This window comes from Schistocerca nitens, chromosome 4, assembly GCF_023898315.1.
Source record: "Schistocerca nitens isolate TAMUIC-IGC-003100 chromosome 4, iqSchNite1.1, whole genome shotgun sequence".
Lineage (NCBI taxonomy): Eukaryota > Metazoa > Arthropoda > Insecta > Orthoptera > Acrididae > Schistocerca > Schistocerca nitens.
Window position 1 is genome coordinate 196,591,327 of NC_064617.1, and position 19,650 is coordinate 196,610,976.

The 19,650-nt window shown below is 42.1% G+C and overlaps 1 protein-coding gene across 2 annotated transcripts in view; it reads left to right on the forward strand.

Moving 5' to 3' along the window:
• The window catches only part of LOC126253247 (uncharacterized protein K02A2.6-like), a 307,108-nt gene that overhangs the window by 182,134 nt on the left and 105,324 nt on the right, over positions 1 to 19,650 (forward strand). Inside the window, exon 3 of one of the 2 annotated variants that reach the window (XM_049954443.1) lies at positions 17,533 to 17,673. The exons of the other annotated variant lie outside the window; for it this stretch is intronic. The gene's annotated coding sequence lies outside the window, so the exon portion shown is untranslated. The remainder of the gene's footprint in view (positions 1 to 17,532; positions 17,674 to 19,650) is intronic. 2 annotated transcript variants of the gene reach the window in all.

Below are 19,650 nucleotides of genomic sequence, written 5' to 3' on the forward strand. Positions count from 1 at the left end.
GGTAGTATCTCAAACGTGCCCTGTAGGACAGATCAAGTAAGTAATTTCATATTCTTGGCGTCTTCCTCGATCACTTCTGCCACGATTCAGGATAAATGGCATTTTCATTGCCTGTCATGTCTGTGCTGATTCTGTAAAGCTGGGAAATCCTCACAGGTCCACCAGCCAGATTTGTAGACTATTTAGCCGTGATAAAAAATCACGTTGCCCAGGGTGCTGGAAGCACAAAGGGGGACAGACTGACTCACCCAACTGCGACTGTGGGAATCCACAAACTCTACATCATATCGCAATGGACTGCCCTACGAGGAGATTCCCTGGCACAATGCAGGAGCTGCACCTCCTGGAGGGAGATGCTTCTGGCTGGCTGAGGGACTTGGACATACAACCATGAGTCTGGTCTACTCTTCTCCTTCTGAAAAACCTATTACTAGATACTATTACTATAATTTCTATGTATTTTTGTGTATTTTGTGTTTTACTTCCTTTTTTAGATCTAATAATTGTTTGTTGCCTGTAACATTGACCATTCATTGTTTTTATACGTTGTTTGTGTTACTACTGACTTACTGCTGTATTCTATTAGCCATACGAAATATATATTGCCTGTCAGAAAGTGTAGATCTCTATAGCTGTTCTTTAGGCGCACAAACGGGAGCAAGTGATTTGTCAGCTGTTCCCTGCGTTGTCGCTTATGTGGGTGTTGAGACGTATCGGCGCCAGTAGAATATACGTTTGCGGACAGGTAAAACCCCCTCCCGCCGGAGGTTCGAGTCCTTCCTCGGACATGTGTGTGTGTGTGTGTGTGTGTGTGTGTGTGTGTGTGTTGTTCTTAGCATAAGTTAAAGTAGTGTGTAAGTCTAGGGACCGATACCTCAGCAGTTTGGCCCCATGGGAATTCACACACATTTGAACATTTTTTGAACAGGTAAAACGATACACTCTGTACTCCACTCCGATTGCTAAAATGCAGCTCCATGATGTTTGTGATACCACGGTGACAGCCACAAAGACACTTTTTCCTCCTTTTGTAGAAGTTCTTCCTCCATTTAACGCCATCTTCCCTATTGAGACTTCTGACGTATAACGTCTAGTCATAGGAAAGTTATGTTCGCCTCCGTAGCGTTACCGAGTACCACGCAGGTGGCCCGAATGGGGCCTCCCGGCCAACAATGCCATACGATAATTTCATTTCCAGAGGAAAGTTATAACCCACTCACCTAACGTGTGAATGGTTGCTATAAAGTTAAAATGGGGAGGAATAGAGATGATTATTGTGGTCCTCCTTTATTAATGACTCCATGTTTACAAAGCGCCTGTGAAAGTACATCTTATCAACCAAAGAAGAGCATATCATATTGATACTGTATTTTATGTATCACATCCAATATGCGGTAGCGTTCTCGCTTCCCACGCCCGGGTTCCCGGGTTCGATTCCCGGCGGGGTCAGGGATTTTCTCTGCCTCGTGATGGCTGGGTGTTGTGTGATGTCCTTAGGTTAGTTAGGTTTAAGTAGTTCTAAGTTCTAGGGGACTGATGACCATAGCTGTTAAGTCCCATAGTGCTCAGAGCCATTTGAACCACTTGATTTGTGACACAACAGCGTTGACACGCTACCGCCGCATGTCCACAACTTCGCGCTGTCTTCAACATCTAGCCAGTCAAATGCACATAGGTTGCTTACAGTCGTTAGTTCAAGTTGCCACCGTAGTTACTGTGCCGACGTTGGATATGCACCAGGAATAACATCCACCTTGAATCATTTTGGACTCACGGTGTATGTCTAAAGCAGATATCACTAACTACTTCTGCTGATGTAGCATAATGTTTCTGACAGGTAACGTTAACTCCATTAATCGTAATGCTATAAGTATAAAATAAAAATATTTTAACCTCAAGTTAAACCAATCAGAAACTCTTTCATATCCTCAGAGTATCGTGAGGCATGGTGAAGGCATTGGAATATCCATAAGGTTTACTACGTTTCTCTTAAGTTGCTTAGGGAAAGCGGGCGGGTGGGGGTGGGGGGGGGGACAATGACACAGTTCGTCTCGTCTCGATCTGATCAGTAATGTCGTTATCCACTGAAAAGTGTGTCCCTTCAGCCGCACTCCACACGTCTCGCCAACCCATTACTTACGCTCTTTATCTGTCTTACAGCGTTACACTTGCAATAAAAACCCGTAGGTTCTAATTGTAATGTAACAAAGCGAAGTAGTTGGCATTCACAGTCGGTTGCTATCATGCCACCGCCATCTGCCAGGTATTGCATACCTCTTATGAATTTTTCGGGTCGTCCCACGTGCACGGTAGTAAAAGGAAGTGCCCTTGGTTAGTAGAAATTTATCTTGAAGGATGAGTGATTTTGAATATTTATTGACACAGCTCCACTTGTATATCTGTGTGTCATGTCTGTTGTGCCTGCCTTGATGGCCGAGCGGTTCTAGGCGCTACAGTCTGGAACCTCGCGACCGCTACGGTCGCAGGTTCGAATCCTGCCTCGGGCGTGGATGTGTGTGATGTCCTTAGGGTAGTTAGGTTTAAGTAGTCCTAAGGGACTGATGACCATAGCTGTTAAGTCCCATAGTTCTCAGAGCCATTTGAACCATTTTTTCGTGTCTGTTGTGACACAAGTATTTTCCTTTTGCTGATGACACGATTTTGGACGGAAAGCTGCATATTTAAGTGTTGTCATTTTTAGTTCATTCTCTCAGTTTTTGTAATATTTGTTGAAACGTGCGAAACTTTTCTCCTACGACAGGGCGGTTTTCAGTAACATTTTGTTGGTCACAAGCTCATACAACTTCGTCTTCAAACACCTGAACGAAGATAAGTAACGGTATGTTGTTCCATCTTCAATTTTCCGTGTAGCTGCAATTTTTTCTCGTAGTAGTTTGAGTAGAATTGTTTACAAGACGATAAATCCATTCTTGACGCGGTGCAGAAATTACTTCGGTCAGCAATGATGAGAGGAACAAAATTTCGCCAGATTCTGTGTTCGGGAAACAACCAAAGAGAGTTCTTTAAGTTCGTGTTCGATGATTACATGATAAATCAGTGATCTCCGCCCGAACACCCAGATTAAAGTTTTCCGTGATTTTCTTAAAGCGCCTAATGCAAATGCTGGGATGTTTCCTTTTAAACGGGTACAACCTTCTCTATCCTTCCGTAATCCGAGCTTGTGCTCTGTCCTCGTTGTCGACGGGACATTACACTCTAATATCTCTCTATATCTCTCTCTCTCTCTCTCTCTCTCTCTCTCTCTCTCTCTCACACACACACACACACACACACACACACACAGTATGCGTGTGTGTCGAGGCACAACTTACGGCGACATATTGACATTCTTATGTAACGACACGAATACAGCCTGCCCATAAGCTCCAATAATCATCATCAACGAATATAGCCAATGGGCGACATGGCGTAACCGTTAATCGACTCTTACGGAGGAAGCAGAAAATAGAAATTGGGAGTTCCAAATACCTGTCCAACGATCATGAAGTGGGCTTTCCGTGGTTTATCTGTGGTGAACTGCTGTGTATTATCTTGCAAAAAGCCACGTAGATTCCTTTTCCAATCTTTCTTTTACAAAATTGGTGCATTCTCTCTTACTACTTAAAAACGACGGCTAGACGCTGCGGAAGTGGCTGCTGTGAAAGTGATGTCGAAGAAACTGAGGTCAAAAGTCCTGGTGAAGGATCCGTTTCGGATCAAGTAGAATAATTAGAATACCTAAAAATAAAGAAATTCATTACCACCACCTAATAGCTTCCCATAAACCGAGGAAGTAGTTATTCCAGTCTAGAGGATACATACGTTTATGCAAGTAGACTGTGTCCGAATAGTCTTGATACCAATTTTTCGTCCCTTCTTAAAAATATATCTGCACAAATAATTGGATTGTGGTAAACAACCAAGTCCTCTTGTACAACTACCCAAACAATAAAAAAGGCCAAACTCGTGATTCATCGGAACTTTTTTAAAAATCATCTTGTACCGTAGTAAGCAGTAAGCTCTTATGATTAATTAATTATGTCGGTTAGCGAAGTTATGGGATACTAAGCTGGTGACCATTTATTTCTATGAACCATTCTGCAGGTAGTCTTCCTGGATCGATAGACATCTTGTACTCCATCCGCTGTGCCTCTTCTCAGCCTTTAGTGTCAACACAGACTCTGCAGCTGAAGTCGAAAAGTTGCTCTTCGTTATACGTGAACAGGATAGCCGTTAATTCACCATCTGAAGTACAAATTACTCACGAATCTTACATTTCATCGGCTCAGTCGTTGTTCTTTATTCTCGTCATACATGTAAAATTAGAAATTTACGCCAATAGAGGTTGTTGCCTGGCACAATTTATTTCATACTTTATCTGGCATCAATCTGGTCAGTTATCAAGAGTCGACCATTAATTCTTATCTCTCATTACATCCAAAGCAGCTGTTCGCTTCTACGCTTGCTCCTAATTGCATCACATGTAGGTAATCTAAACGCATGTGGTCACGTGTGCTCACCTGCGGTTGATGATCTATTTACACTGCAGCCTTGGGAAACTCACAATCAGTCACACAGTGCTGCAAATCATATTCAGCTGTGTACGAGGTTCAAGCTGAAAATTTACAGAAATTACTTAATTTTTTTCGGAAACACCTCCACTCCACATGCCCTAAGTTATTTGTTGGATGTATTCCAATCTCTGTCTCCCTGTTCCATTTTAACCCTCTACCGCTCCCTCTTGTACCATGAAAGTTATTCTGTGATATCTTAACAGCTGTCCTGTCATCTTGTCCCCAGTTCTTGTCAGTGTTTACCATATGTTCCTCTCCTCACCGATTCTGCGGAAGACCATTTCATTCTTTACCTTAACAGTCCACCTAATTTTCAACATTCGTGTGTAACACCACATCTCGAGTGATTCGATTCTCTCCTGTTCCGGTTTTCCCACAGTCCATGTTTCACTACCCTACAATGCTGTGCTCCAAACATACATTCTCAGAAAATTAGGCTTCAAATTAATGTCTATGTTTGATACTACAAGACTTCTCCTGGCCAGGAATGGCCTTTTTGCCAGTGCTAGTCTGCTTTTTATGTCCTCCTTGTTCAGTCGATCTTGGATTATTTCGGTGCCCAGGTAGCAGAATTCCTTACCTTCATCTGGCCACCAGTTCTGATATTAGGTTGACGCTGTTCTCATTTCTGATACTTCTCATTACTTTCGTGTTTCTTTGATTTAATCTCAATCCATACTCTGTATTCATTAGACTGTTAATTCTATTCAACAGATCCTGTAATTCTTCTTCACCTTCACTGATATCCTCTCGCCTTGAATTCTAATCCCACTCTTCGTTCTTAGTCTTGCCGTGATATTGTTCCCTGTTGGTTCTTGTACACATTGTGTATTAGTCGTCTTTTCGTACATCTTGTGCCATTCCACATTGTAGAACGCTTTTTCCAGGTTGACAAATCTTGCTTCCATTGACAACCGCAACATCAGAACTGCATCTCTGGTGTCTTTACCTTTTCTAAAGCCAAACTGATAGTCATTTAAGAGAACCTCAATTTTCTTTCCCTTTCTTCGGTATATTATTCTTTTCAGCAACTTACATGCTTGAGCTGTTAGGCTGATTGTAAGATAATTCTCGCACTTGTCAGTTCTTGCCATCTTCGGGAATGTGTGGACGATGTTTTTCCGAAAGTCTGATGGTGCAGCGCCAGTCTCATACACTCTACACACCATCGTGAATAATCTTTTTTTTTGCCACTTCCTCCAGTGACTGTAGAAATTCAGAGAGAATTTTATCTATCCCTTTCTTCCAAAGCTCTCTTAAATTCTGATTGTAATACTGGATTCCCGTCTCTTCGCTATCGACGCCTGTTTCTTCATCTGTCACGTCGTCAGACAATGCCTCCCCCCTCTCAGAGGCTCTCACTTGTCAATGTTATTTTTTCACATCTCCTCTCTCTCTCTCTCTCTCTCTCTCTCTCTCTCTCCTTTGCATTTAATAGTAGAATTCTCATTGCACTCTTAATGTTATCGCCCTTGCGTTTAATTTCACCATAGGTTGTTTTGACTTTTCTATACGGTGAGTCAGTCCTTCCTACATGCCGGCCGGTGTGGCCGAGCGGTTCTAGGCGCTTCTATCTGGAACCGCGCGACCGCTACGGTCGCAGGTTCGAATCCTGCCTCGGGCATGGATGTGTGTGATGTCCTTAGGTTAGTTAGGTTTAAGTAGTTCTAAGTTCTAGGGGACTGATGACCTCAGATGTTAAGTCCCATAGTGCTCAGAGCCATTTGAACCTTCCTACAATCATTTCTTGCTTCCCTCCACTTCCTATTCATATCATTCGTAAGTGGCTTGTACTTCTTTCTTTCGTCGATCAATTGAAGTATTTCTTCTATTACCCAGGGTTTCTTTGCCGTTATCTTCCTTGTGCCTATGTTTTTCTTTGTAACTTACGTGATTGCTCTTTTGAGAGGTGTCCATTCCACTTCAGCTGAACTCCCTACTGAGCTGTTCGTTAGCGCATTGTCTATAGCCTCAGAAAACTTCAGACGTCTCTCTTCATTCCTTAGTACTTCCGTATCCCACTTCTTTGCAGACTGTTTCTTCCCAACTAGTCTCGTAAACTCAGCGTACTCTTCATCACTAGTGAAGTGGTCTGAGTACATCTGTACCTGGTTACGCCTTACAATTCGGAATGTCTGCCTGACCGTGATGCAGTGTAACTGCAATCTTCTCGTACCTCCCGGCCTTTCTGAAGTCTTCCTAATGTGATTCTTGAACGGAGTTGTTTGCTATTACTAGCTGCAATTTATTGCTGAACTGAGTTAGTCTTTCTCCTCCCTCATTTCTACAACAAAGCCAGTGTACTCCTGTAACCCTTTTCTCTATTACTTTGCTTACACCCGCAGTCCAATTATCCTATTAGATTTTCATCTCCTTTTGCGTACTGAATTGCCCGTTGAATATCCTCATATATTTTCTCTCTCTCTTCGTCATCCTCTTGCGTCGTCGGTATATGTAACTGAACTATTGTTAGCCACATATCTTGTGGTTATGCATTGTGTGTCTTTAATGCAGTGGTTTCCATTGCCTTCTGCATCCTCATGCCGTTGATCATTCTTGATTCTTGGACCTTTTAGGAGCAGTTCCTCCCGCCTAGGGCAATGCCCTGGACCTCTGTCCGGTCCTCTGCCGCCCCCCCCCCCCCCCCCCCCTTTTAAAAGGCCGTTGACAGAACGAGGGGACTTCTTATGCCGTAAGGCTTCAGCCGCCAAGGCTGATGACTTTTATTCAAAATTTAAGCAATAGCGTGGTTCTAACCGGGGACCAAGGACATTTTGATTACTACTCAAAGACCCTACCCCTAGACCAGATACTTATATGCTTGCTGTGGAGGATGGCCACGCAAACAAACCTGTTTAACACACGTTATACCTCACATTATTTGAAAAGTACAAGTTGGATCAGCGGTGTTTTACTGAAATGTTGATTATCAAACACAAATTGACAAGCTGCGTCATTTCGTTGTCTTTTGTTGTTAAGCTGAAAGGATTGAAGATACTTCCAATAAGACAGTTTCAGTATAAGACGCTGCAAATCCAAGACGAGACAAAATCTGAATATGATGTTTTGAGCCAAACTTCCGGTACGGGTAGGCACAGTTTGCTTTCAAGAGGCATGAAATAATAGATGAACGTAGGCCACAGCACTTATGGGCACGTGGGCAAGAGAAACGCACATTTTCTCCCACCTTTTGGGAGAACGCTTGGGTTTCAAAATTATTTTGTCAAAGAGCAATTTTACAGATTCTGGCATAAAAGACTCTTACATCACATAAAAAGTTATTACATGGAGGGTACTGTCTAAGATGATATTTGCATCTGCTTTGACGATTCGGAATCCATCCTACTGAGGATCTGCGTTTCTTCTACTGTGCACTTTACTTTTCACTGTGTGCTTGGAGCTCAACGTTCTTGAAACAAACGACTGCTGCCTGTGAAACTGTTTCAGCTATCATCGCATCGCCACCATATATCTGGAAATGGCGAACTTTGACAGTTCAGACATCAGGGTGAGGTCACGATGCTATTTGCTCTAATAGATCGTCCGTAAGAAACTGACATTCTTACGTATTGGTCTCCAGGTAGGCAAAAATAGCTTGCATCCCTTCATCTATTTCTGTAGCAGGTCGATACCCTCATTTCTCTCCACTACCCGAAACACGTTGAAACAGCTTTTTGTAGCAAAATCTTTGATTCCACCCATCTGCAGCTCCCAAGTCATTTGCGTTTTGAATCTGTTCTACCACCATTTGTTGGCCAAATTCATCTGCACGTCGTTTAGCTTGTTCTAATACTGAAGGTAGCACATGCAATTTCATTTCTTTTAGAAACAACATTTTGTTTAGCATGCAGCATTTTTAATTGCGTAGTTAACAAGGTTTGTGGGATTAAAGGGACCAGAGTAGTTAACAAGGTAGCACATGCAATTTCATTTCTTTTAGAAACAACATTTTGTTTAGCATGCAGCATTTTTAATTGCGTAGTTAACAAGTCATCAGGATTTCCTCTTGCACAGAGGAAATACAGGTATCCCTCTGTGAAACTGAACTGACCTTTCTCCTGGGACCGACGTGACATGCCTGTTGGTTCCTTAGGATGTCGAAGGCTAACTGCTATCATTCTCTCGTTAACATACTTCTTTTGTAGCATGTTTCATGCACTGCCACTTCGCTGAGCCTTTTCAGAAAACGTGTGTGAGCAGATCAATTAGGTTTAACAGTACAATCGATCAGCGTGCCCATTCCTTTCTTTTTCACACGTTCATCTCTCATTACATTTTTTCGCAACTGAAACGCAAACCCACATTAGACGATTTCATTTATATCATCAAAATATCACGACAATAGACTGTGAAGAGAATCGCCAAAGAAAACAGAGTTCCACACCAAGTAATAAATGCAGTGTCGTTCCGTAAATAAAAATTCCGATCAACTTTTTCTTACAAATGATTATTGATGTCATTCACCTGTAAAACATGGACGGTACTTGTACGCAACTAGTCTTATATGCCACAAAAAGACTTCACGCAATTTGTGCCGAGTGTGTTAGTAGGGACTGATTATGAAGTAAGCGATCCGTATATGCTGGCTATCCCGCAAGGTGAGATGTTCACTTCCCATGTATAACATAACAGGTAATGTATTTCTACGATATAAACACAAACTCTACCATCTGGTGAGCAAGATGTATGAAACAGGCGAAATACCCTCAGCCTTCAAGAAGAATATAATAATTCCAATCCCAAAGAAAGCAGGTGTTGACAGATGTGAGAATTACCGAACAATCAGTTTAATAAGCCACAGCTGCAAAATACTAACACGAATTCTTTACAGACGAATCGAAAAACTAGTAGAAGCCGACCTCGGGGAAGATCAGTTTGGATTCCGTAGAAATACTGGAACACGTGAGGCAATACTGACCGCACGACTTATCTTAGAAGAAAGATTAAGGAAAGGCAAACCTACGTTTCTAGCATTTGTAGATTTAGAGAAAGCTTTTGACAATGTTGACTGGAATACTCTCTTTCAAATTCTAAAGGTGGCAGGGGTAAACTACAGGGAGCGAAAGGCTATTTACAATTTGTACAGAAACCAGATGGCAGTTATAAGAGTTGAGGGATATGAAAGGGAAGCAGTGGTTGGGGAGGGAGTGAGACAGGGTTGTAGCCTCTCCCGATGCTATTCAATCTGTATATTGAGCAAGCAGTAAAGGAAACAAAAGAAAAGTTCGGAGTAGGTATTAAAATCCATGGAGAAGAAATAAAAACTTTGAGGTTTGCCGATGACATTGTAATTCTGTCAGAGACAGCAAAGGAGTTGGAAGAACAGTTGAACGGAATGGACAGTATCTTGAAAGGAGGATATAAGATGAACATCAACAAAAGCAAAACGAGGATAATGGAATGTAGTCGAATCAAGTCGGGTGATGCTGAGGGAATTAGATTAGGAACTGAGACACTTAAAGTAGTAATGGAGTTTTGCTATTTGGGGAGCAAAATAACTGATGATGGTTGAAGTAGAGAGGATATAAAATGTAGGCTGGCAATGGCAAGGAAAGCGTTTCTCAAGAAGAGAAATTTGTTAACATCGAATATAGATTTAAGTGTCAGGAAGTCATTTCTGAAAGTATTTGTATGGAGTGTAGCCATGTATGGAAGTGAAACATGGACGGTAAATAGTTTGGACAAGAAGAGAATAGAAGCTTTCGAAATGTGGTGCTACAGAAGAATGCTGAAGATAAGGTGGGTAGATCACATAACTAATGAGGAGGTACTGAATAGGATTGGGGAGGAGTTTGTGGCACAACTTGACCAGAAGAAGGGATCGGTTGGTAGGACATGTTCTGAGGCATCAAGGGATCACCAATTTAGTATTGGAGGGCAGCGTGGAGGGTAAAAATCGTAGGGGGAGACCAAGAGATGAATACACTAAGCAGATTCAGAAGGATGTAGGTTGCAGTAGGTACTGGGAGATGAAGAGGCTTGCACAGGATAGAGTAGCATGGAGAGCTGCATCAAACCAGTCTCAGGACTGAAGACCACAACAACAACAACAACAACAAACACAAACTGGAATAAAAGTGCTCAAAAACTTGGTTTTTGCCATTTTGTACAAATGTTGAAAAATGGATGTAATTTGGACAAATTGAAGCGCATTCGGAATTGAAACTCCGGCCGAACAAGATTCTGAAGGCTCAACGGTACCGACCGATCTCCGTGTCATCTTCAGCTGGTAGGCGTCACGGGGTACGGATATGAAGGGGCATTTACGTCAGCCCACAGTTCTCCCGCTGTTGTCAGTGTTCATAACCGGAGCAGTCAGGTTACTCCTCACTTGGCCTCACCAGGTATGAGAGAATCCCGCTTGCCAACAGCGCTCGGTAGACCCGACGGCCACCCATCCAAGTGCTAGCCCAGCTCCATAGCGCTTAACTTTCGAGATCTGACGGGAACCGGTGTTACCTCTGCGGCAAGGCCCTTGGTATTGGGTGCAGGACGAAGTTGTAGCAATTAAATTAGTAGAGAATATTGTGCTCTTTTAGAAAGGAAATAGACGCCAAAGCGTTAGGAGCACAAGAAAGTGAGATATTTTGAAAAAAAATTGAAAAATGACAGAAATTTTCTGTTTTTTAACTACAGAAAGTTTAGCCAACATGAATTTTGTTGGCAAAACGTGGTTTTCCAATCTTTCCAACCATATGAACGAGTCAAAAAACAAAATTTTCGCCGGCCGGAGTGGACGAGCGGTTCTAGGCGCTGCAGTCTGGAATCGCGCGACCGCTACGGTCGCAGGTTCGAATCCTGCCTCGGGCATGGATGTGTGTGATGTCCTTAGGTTAGTTAGGTTTAAGTAGTTCTAGGGGACTGATGACCTCAGAAGTTAAGTCCCATAGTGCTCAGAGCCATTTGAACCATTTTTGAACAAAATTTTCTATTCCCTCTTTTGCAAGGTGTAGGCACTGTTTCCGACAGTTTTAGTGGACTGGCTTGCTTACATTGAAGTGTGTCATTTTGTGGTGTCGTTATGATGTGATCTTGCTGCGAGGCTCCAAAGTGCCAATGATCCGTAAGAACAGAGTATTTGGTGGAAATATTGAGAAGTGAAAAGAATGTCCAAAGAAGAGCGGCTCGTTTTGTATCATCGCGAAAGAAGGGGGGGGGAGGGGAAGGAGTGGTAACGGTTATGATAGGCGAGTTTGGGGGCAGTCATTAAAACAAAGGCGTTTTCCGTTGCGGCGAGATCTTTCCACGAAATTTCAATCGCCAACTTCTCCTCTGAATGTAAAAATATTTTACTGTCGCCGACTTAAATAGGGAGAAATGATCATCGCAATAAGAGAAATCAAAGCTCGAATAGAAAGATCTAAGTGTCCATTTTCCCACGCACTATTAAAGAGTGTAACTACAGAGAAACAGTTTGAAGGTGGTTCAAAGAACGCAGTGCCAGGCAATTAAATATGAATTGCGAAGAAGACATATAGGTGTAGATCTAAAACAATGCTATAAACGTCGAACACCATATGCAGCAAAGTGACGGCTGGAAGCTTGCTTGCAGCAGTATGAGAACAGACTTGCAGAAACCATACTGTCAGAGATTCCACAACTACATTTTTTCCCTTTAGAATTTGTATGGCTTATCTTTATCACTTTGCTGTTACAGTGGTAGAACAGAACTCGATTAACACCACGGGGAGACTGACATCGTCTTGGACAACGCAGGGTGCATTGTGTCCCCATAAGCCGGTAGTACACACAAAATGTTTCCTCTCATCGGCATAGCTCCACCGAAAGTGAGAAGTGGGGCAACAGCAGCGGGAATATCGAAGCAGTTGGAAGACTAGCACTACTTACCCATAGATAGTAGGACCATCTTTCGAGGCACAGGTAATGAAAGTTCTTCGTGAATACCACGAAACCACTTTCATTAACTCTTGAAGACCGATGACTAAAACTCGGGCGATAGCAAGTATTACATGCAAGGGCAATGCCGCGTTAGAAACACCTGTTCCTGTCTTATCACCAAAGTTAAGCAATGTCTGGCAGGTTGTTACTTGGATGGGTGACCTTCTGTCTGGGTACGTCATTGCCCTTGGCTCAGTGACACGAAGTCGCCGAAGTGCCGTCCAGTTGCAAGACTATCACCACGTCATTGGCTCCTACGGCATACCACATAACTCTCGTACAGCTGTTAAAGATTATGTCGCCAAGGCTGAGCTGCCCTATAGTTTTTGGAAATCGTGCAACCGACTGGATGCAGGGATCTCAAGTGCAAGGCGAACTTCGGTAGATACGGTTGCAGTGATACGATTGACAAATGCTTGTGTGTGGTCTGGTCCAGAATCCGGCCTGTCGCTATATAACCACTACTTGCACATGAAAAAACTTAATTGAACCCAAGAATAGAGATGTCTCGAAGGCTTCGCATTGCGAGTCTTGCATATGAAATTATTATTATTGACAGGTGTATAAATTTATTATTGCATGTATGGAAAATAAAAATTAATAAAGCATTTTTATCTGTTCGACGTGCACCGCTGGCTAAGTCCTCGTGACTAGTCCATGTCTATCGTAAGCTATATGCATCCATGTTAGTTCTGCATGAAACTGTTGCCATATAGCCATTCCGTTAAGTCATCGTCTTGGTATTTTTTATCATGTAGAATCTAGCAAATAATTTCCTTGCTCCATCTATCATCCATTCGTCGAGCTCCATATGTCGTTCCCTTCTATTTCATTTTTATTACAGTTGTAATTGTTTCTTCCGTTGCAATTTGTAGTCAGATCCATTTTTTTGTTTTTCTGTCTCCTGTAGTCTCCAACATGCATCTCCCCATTGTTCCGTTGATCGCAAATAAACAAATATGAGAAATAACACATTAAGATTGTGTGCTTACCTTAAATCTCGAGACTAGATAAAAAAAAATAGAGAAACATTAATATCATGGTTTGAATACTTTTGGCGCCCTACTTAGTCTCTCCTCAGTTGAGTACAACGCGTGTTATATTGGCTTAAATGTCGGTTACGTCGTTAAAACATTGACTCTTCATGTGAATTTCTGTACTCTGTTATTTTGTGGTAGGTTCGTATTGATAAAACCGTCTTGTCGCCCGTGGGTGATATTTTCCAGAAAATAATTGTCAGTTTTCTGTATCTCAATGAAGTCGCGGCAGGTGTCGACGTTTCGTTGTTTTTGTTCTGGAGTCAGTCGTGTGACCTTTTTTTCCCAAACTATGTCCTGAACACCTGATATAGTGATGTTGCTCCATTGCGATTTGTGATACTACAGTGTTGACGCACTACGGTCGCACGTCCACTACTTAACAATATTACTCTACGCAAATGCACACTATTGAACAAGCACGCGCGCGCACGCGCGCGCGCGCACACACACACACACACACACACACACACACACACACACACACACACACAAAATCATATATATATATATATATATATATATATATATATATAGAGAGAGAGAGAGAGAGAGAGAGAGAGAGAGAGAGAGAGAGAGAGAGAGAGTGTAAACAAACCAACAAAATATCTGATATGGCACTATACTCACATGAGAATAAATGGACGTCAGATGGGAGTGGACACTCGATAACATTTTTACAAATGTTTTGGCAAAGTGAAAAGTGTTATTTACAAACGAAAGCCTGCAAAAGATGTATACTTTCGTGTGTGGTTCTCAATAACTCATGAAAAAGAATTTGCCGAAGCTAAGCGTAAGTAATAGCAAATTTGGGGGCGAAATATCTTGCCACAATGAAATTACGTCTAGATATAAAGTGATGTATTAACTGGCCAACCAAATTCTCATTAACTTCATTTGGTTGCAGATGACAAGCTACCAGTATGTGATAATGTACAGAGGGTCCTGCATAACTGTGTAATGTAAAATTAAGCTAATGACAAGAAACAGTAACTGTCTTTACGCCCAATTTTCGTAGATGAGTTCTCATTTAAAATACGTTCACATTGCACAGATTTAATTTAAGAAAACCACTGACGATGGCACAAAGGTGATGAAACACGTCTAAGTCATAGGAAAAAACAGTGTTCTGCATAACAGGCGGACCTTATGCCAATAATTTAACTGCAAACACGCCCAATGCAAGAGATCAAATCCAAATAATGCAGGAAATGTCAAATCACCACCCGAACCAGAAAAGAGGAATTAATACGCTCGTAACTCGATCAAGACGAATATGTGAGCCGCAGCACCTCAGACGCCAGATGCAATATTTGGAAAACGTCCTGAAGAGCAGTGGGTACTACACCAGTTACATAACAAGCTTCACAGAATCAAACACACGGCGAAGTGACAAGTCAGAAAAAGAAATGTCAGATACAGCCTTTCTGCCATACATTCCCAGAATGAAGGACAGAACAGGCCGTATATTGCGCCAAAACGGAGTAAAGACTATTTATAAGCCGACAAAGAAGATCAAAGAGAGTCTCAGATCGGCAAAGGAGAAAAAGGACCCCACTTGCAACGCCGGAAATATACCGCATATGTTATAGTTACGAGACGGCCAATCAACGCCAGGATCACCAAACATAAGCGGCATTGCAGGTTGGGACAGGTGGAGAAATCGGCCGTTGTGGAGCACACTCTTGTGAGTGACCGACCACTTAGTAAAATTCACCGACACGGAAGTTCTTGCTATACAGAAGAGCTGTCACACCCTCTCGCTCACGGATGCTATGGAAATACACAAACATGGGATTAGTTTCAACAAGAAAGAAGGAAGGCTCAAGGGTAACGGATCCTGGATTCTTGTTCAGTAGCAAACGACCGTTGCAGGTAGCAAGGGGCGAACCGCAGCGATAATGACCGCGGAAAACCCGATGGTCGTTGGCGCGCCAGTTGTGATCTGCGGCCACAAGCTCGACTCCAGTCCACCACTAACTATGGAGGGTGAAACTTTGGCAACGCCAGCCGCTCATGTTGGCGAAACCTTGGAATAATCATCAAACAAACGTCGGCCGAAGAACCCGACACAGAAGGCAACAGGCAAATTTGTCAACAAGTGGCCACGAAACCCTTAATAACTTTGCAGAACAGATGACCCGACGTTGTTTCTTTGAACAGACAACTTGAAACCTAAATTCGATTCTGCTTCTCACAAACTCAGTTTTATGGTTAGCGATTGTTTCTAAATATACAGTATTTAAATATTTGTACACCTGTTGCGACTGCTACTTTGGTCACTAAAATTAGAAATATTGGAAACATCCCAGTTCAATATCTAACTCAGATAGTCAAAAAATTGTGTTGATGTATTTGTCTGTTCTTGTGATTATAAAGTTACGCTTTTCACAGATACGTCACACGTTCACCTAGACAATTCCCTTCGCTAGTCCTTACTTTAACCGTCGCTGCGATTTCATCCATCATTAAAAGCCACAAGTCGCAACAGGGAGTATAATTTATATTTTAATCCAGGTCATTTCCCCCACTAGGCCACGCAGCGCGGACAAGATATAAAATTGTACACGTATCGCTACCGTGATGGAGCTCCTCCTTTTGTTGCTATACGACTTGTAATGTAACTGTTACTACATGGATTTAGATGGCACTGTCCCACCTCTCCTCTTCGTTGCCCTCATGGTAGCGAAGACGTTTGCTTGAGTTGGATTCCGTCAGTTATTATAGTACTCTGGTAGATTATTATTAGGTCTACAACATTGCTTCCGCCGTATTTTCTCGAAGTTCGGGGCCTTATTATGAAAAACTCACAAAAAAATTATGATTCATAGTATTGCCCATCGCTGGCCACTACATTCTCCAATCTTTCGGATAGCTTACGAATCCCGTGGCGGAAGAACTGGGCTTCTTTTGTGGGGATCCATGAATCGATTCAATTTTGCACCTGTTCATATAATCGCAAGTGCTGGTCAGCCAGACTGTATGCCACTGATCGAAAAAGGTGGTAGTCAGGGAGAACAACGTATGGAGAATACGGCGGGAGGGATAGGACTTCTCATTTCAACGTTTCATGTATATTTTGACGGATTTTGCGACATGGGGTCGAGCACTGACCCGCTGCAAAATTACCTTTACGTGTCTATCGCTGTATTGTGGCCGTTTGTGTTTCAGTGCTGGGCTCGAACGCGTCAATTGCTTTCGATAATGGTGTTCTGTGATTGTCTTAGTCTGTCTCAGTAGCTACGAAAACGTTCTGGCTTCCACCGCCATGCCGGTCTTCGACATCAAAATCACCTTCTAAATGCGTTGAAAACATTCTTTTTACGGTCTTCCACTAATAGTTCTCTCACCAGTAGTCTTACCCAGCATTTTAAGAGCCACAGCCGCAGATCTCTTCATGTTAAAGCAGAAAATTAAAACCTCCCGCAAATGGTGAGAAATGGCTACGTAAGTTGACGTACTTAATCGAGAATAACCTTACGATGCAATCACAAATCGACTAATATTTTTATGGCATTATGTTTACAGATGCCTAAGCTTATTGTTTTACACCTACGACCAATCACCCTAGCCCCACTTGCCTCTACACCCGTCTATTGCAAAAAGGCGGAAGCAAAGTTGTAGACATAATAAAACACGAGCGACTAGAATGTCGTTATTGATTGGTATTGCAAACACGTACCGTTTCTGTAATGAACTTGTGGTTCTCCGTTGTTTATTTAGTTCATGTGACTATACGAATAACGATCTAACTGACGTCGAAAGTGCAGTCTTCTTCCTACCAAGATTTGAACTAAAGAAAAGTAGAGTATAACCTAGCTTAATGTATTTATCTTTAGTTATAACCTTGTGTCAGACTGTTAATCTAACTCTGTTCATCACCTTTGCACCTTACAGTATTCTGCCCTCTTCCACACACGGTTTTAATTAGTCAGTGAGAAGATTCATTCATGTGTTCACATTTATTTGATAGTCACAAGGAAGAAACAGTCAGAAAAAAGAGACAACTATCTGATTCACAGGTGCTGTTTCGTTGACCATCAGGACGTGAGAATCAGCTGAATTAGCGTGATTATCGTTAGAGGTTTGATACCTGAGGATTGGACGCTGCTTGCCATTGGCCAATTTGCGCACGACCTCACTCTTTGCAGGTCTCACTTTTGGTGAGTATGTGAACGTTAATTATACTACTGTGTTCTCGTGCCTATGTAGAGAATAGCCAAATTCGGGTTTAAAGTCTCACAGCCACCTCTCGTCGTTCTCTGATATTACTGCTGTAACTTCTTGTAAGATTGAAAAGGTACCTAATATTTTGTGTTTATATGTTTCTACGGAAGCTTAACCTGTTTCATAAGCTCGAGTGAAACAGACTGAAAATAAATGTTCTCAGACTTCATAAGGAATAAGATATGTGAAATTGTGACAGAACTGAATCCGTTGGATGGGCTCAGAGATACGTTAGAAAGAAGAGAGTTGGCTAAGAAATTCTGGGAGAGATGTGTCGAAACGTGTTCATATCCAAATACCCCATGAAAATACTTTGGTTGTCCTGAACATGATATTCGTGATTCCACACCGACTCAGATATTGCCGAAACTTTCCTCCTTAGCCTACACTTACATTGGGCGCGTATTGCTCCCTAGCAGATGTAGACAGATTATGTGACCCGATGTCGTCCGACGTCGTTCTTGACTATACCTACATTGGATTCCCTATTTCTCACGATCTGATTTAGAATAATTAAATGCACCGTGCTCGTTTTTGTGTCGACTTCTGCTACTTAGGAGCCTTCACCTTAATAAGAGAATTAGAAAAAAATGTTCGGATGCGCCCGTTTAACAAGATACAGTTACAGGGGAGTTTTTTAACCTGACAACCTCCACGAAGTTATCGAGATGAATTCAAGATTATAGAAACATTTGACCACATTTTGAAGGCATAAGAAACGATCTAACTGGCCAACAGGACAGGTTTAAGGCCCCAGGAACACAAATGACAGCTTGGGCGACCAGGCTGAGAGGGGCACCAGAGTCTCCCAAGTGCAAAATTTATATATAGAATGAAAAAGTTAGCAGTGGAAGCTGACACGGGTGAAAGTGTAGTCATGGAAGCAACAACCTTCCAGCAAACGATCCGTTCGCGTGATCATTGAGCTAGAAGCGGCCACTGTGGAATATCGTCCTAGTTACTTCAGATGTGTTCGAAATGTAAATTTTTCGTCAAGTCCCCATCTAATTGGGCGCAGATTACATCCAAGGACTGCGTTAACAAGAAATACAACGCTGCTTCAGCGTGTAACTTTATAGGGTAAGTCAGGATGATATGGTGAATCGGGTGAAATGGTGAATTGCTTTAATTCTTTAATTCTTTACTGGTTAAACAGATGTCTGTATGTCTGCATGCCAACAGTCTCTAATCATCTGTGCAGTGTGCACGAGTTGAAAATCAGCTCCGTTTTAAAAACCGAAAGTACTTTGTACAAAACTGTTTTCGATGCTAAATAATTTTTATATGCTGCATGCATTTGTAGTTGTTACTTCAGGTAGCGTAGTCCGCGGGGTATTTTTTGATATACTGTATTCTGCCTTCTTATACTCCTAGAAATCGTTGCGTCTAGTGTTTTGAACTTCTTGCCGTGAAATTCACCGTTTCACCCATAGCAAATGGGAGAAACGGGCAGGGGTGATACGGTGAAGGACTTTTCTTATGTGTAAAGTGTAAAGCTTTTATTTAGGTACATCCAAACCAGGGTTTTTGACAAGTCATGAAATGTTAGCGTTTCCTATCCCATGCGAGAGTTATATTCTATTTTATCCGACGTCTCAATACAATCGTTAATTTAAAAATTAGTATATATATATATATATATATATATATATATATATATATATATATATATTTGCGAGTACAGTTTGGTTTGTCAGTGATTAAAAAAGTAAATGTTGTAACTACCGCCATTGTTCCAGGCAAAGATGCGTACATTTTACAAAAGACAAAAGGATCCAGCCTTGCTGATTGGACAGAGGAGCAACTTAACGATGCCGTAAAAGCGGTGCAAAATGGAATCACCCTGAATAAAGCCTCAAAGGAGTTTCACGTTCCATGGGCAACGCTGAAGAGAGAATTAGCAAACGGGTGCT